At 31.6% G+C, this 2,070-nt stretch overlaps 1 protein-coding gene across 1 annotated transcript in view; it reads right to left on the minus strand.

The window, feature by feature from the left end:
• LOC127752038 (uncharacterized) overlaps positions 1-2,070 on the minus strand; it is a 47,056-nt gene that overhangs the window by 12,505 nt on the left and 32,481 nt on the right. The window lies entirely within an intron of this gene.

A 2,070-nucleotide genomic window follows, 5' to 3' on the forward strand; every position in this document is an offset into this window, starting at 1 on the left:
TACTATGGTCGTCAATGCACGGCTATTGCAGTAACAGCATGCTGTAAAGCTCATGCTCTCAACCCTAATGTATGGAATTCTAAAACTATTGACGACTGCCTCATTACTGGTGATAAATTATTTGAATTATCATATACCTATCTCCCCAAACAATACAATAATATTCCATATCTTAGAGTAGAAGAATTACAAAAAAAAATTCATTTCACTGATGGTTGTGAGGTAAGTATGTCAATTTGTTTTTCAATAAAACCCCACATAAAATTACGTGTTTTATTATTGTCTAAATATTTATTCATTAAACAGATTACATATGATGTTCAAAACAATGCAGTATTTGATGGCACATCACTCAAAAGTGTAGCAACTATAAATGATGACGGTTTGATCAATTACTGCATAGAAGATGCGTTAATATGCTTTTTTCATGAGTATGACTATGGAGTACTTACATGTCAGGTGCAATCTATAGCTATTTTCAAAACTGGTGGTATGTATTACATTGTAGATTCTCATAAAAGAGGTAAGACTGGACTCACTGATACTCTCCATGGGACAGCAGTACTCATAACTTTTGCTAATATAAGTGAAGTAGCAATTCACGTAAAAAGATTATTCTCATGTGTAAGATGTCAAGTTCATGCAGTAGTTACATGCAATAATTGTCAATTTTCAATTACGCCAATAGTAATTACATCGTTGACAAATGTATGTTCTAATTCAAGTGCTATTCCTCCCACAACTTCAGAGACTTCAGCAAATTCTATTCTTTCTGATACAACAAAAAAGTTGTCATCCTTACAATTAGCAAGAAATGCTAAGAAACTAAAAGGAGAAAAGAAAGCTGAAAAGCAAGCAAATAAGGTATCTAATTTTGCTACCAAAAAAGAACATACCACAAAGAGTACTTCAATTTCTCCTGTAAAAACAGAAACTGATATCAATGTAAAAGCAAAGCAATCTGAAGAAATTGATAAGAAATATAAACGAACAGATGAGATGAAGCAACAAAATCTGAAAAAAATGCGTGAAAAATATCAAACAAATTCAGAAATAAGAGAAAAGAAGATACAGAATCAAAATACAAAGTACACGACTAATGAAACATACCGTGAGAAGCACAGTTCAGAAATGAAGGAGAAATATCAAAATGATGAAGCATATCATAATGCTACACTGAATAAAGCAAAAAATAGACCTATTACTGCTGAAGGGACAAAAAGAAAACTGACTTATCAAAAAGAATATACAGCCAATAAAAGAAACTATTATAAGTCCAAAACTGGTCTACATTTAAAATTCAATGATCAAAAAAGAGAAATGCCTACAATTATCTGTATATGTTGTGCTCAACTATTTTTTAAAAAATCAACTATAAGTGAATGTAAGTTAAAAGTTCCCTCAAATTTAGATATTACTGAAATATGCACATATAGATGTCACCTTACAGAAAATGAAAAAGGTGATATATGTACTACTTGTGCAAATAACATTAAGAAAGGTAAGATTCCACATTTCACTGCTTCAAATGGTTTAGTCTTTCCTCCACTTCCAGATGAATTAAAAGGTCTCAGTAATCTAGAAGAAAGATTAGTTTCTGCTCGTATTCCTTTCATGCAAATTAGAGAATTAGGCTATCAAAAACAATTAGGATTGAGAGGTAACTGTGTAAATGTGCCTATAGATATTAACAAAACAGTAACATGTCTTCCAAGAATGGATTCTGAAGATGATACTTTACTGGTACAACTAATGAGAAGAATGAGTGATAAAAATCCCTATGCATATGAACACGTAAGACCAGAAAGAGTATTTAACGCAGCAAAGCTATTGGTAAACACAGAATTATACAAAAAGCATAACATAACTCTCAATGAAAATTGGCTACAGCAATTTCAAACACAAAGTGAAATTGACAATACAAATAGTTCATCTTGTACTGACTCCAATTTAAATGAAGTATCTGAAATAGATGACTTAATGGATCACCAAGAAACATTATTAACAGGTGGATTTATTGCAGACAGTGGAATAAGAATGGCTCCAGGAGAAGGTCAAATTCCACTCTCT

The sequence above is a fragment of the Frankliniella occidentalis genome, unplaced genomic scaffold (genome assembly GCF_000697945.3).
Source record: "Frankliniella occidentalis isolate FOCC.00 unplaced genomic scaffold, Focc_3.1 Scaffold9, whole genome shotgun sequence".
NCBI lineage: Eukaryota > Metazoa > Arthropoda > Insecta > Thysanoptera > Thripidae > Frankliniella > Frankliniella occidentalis.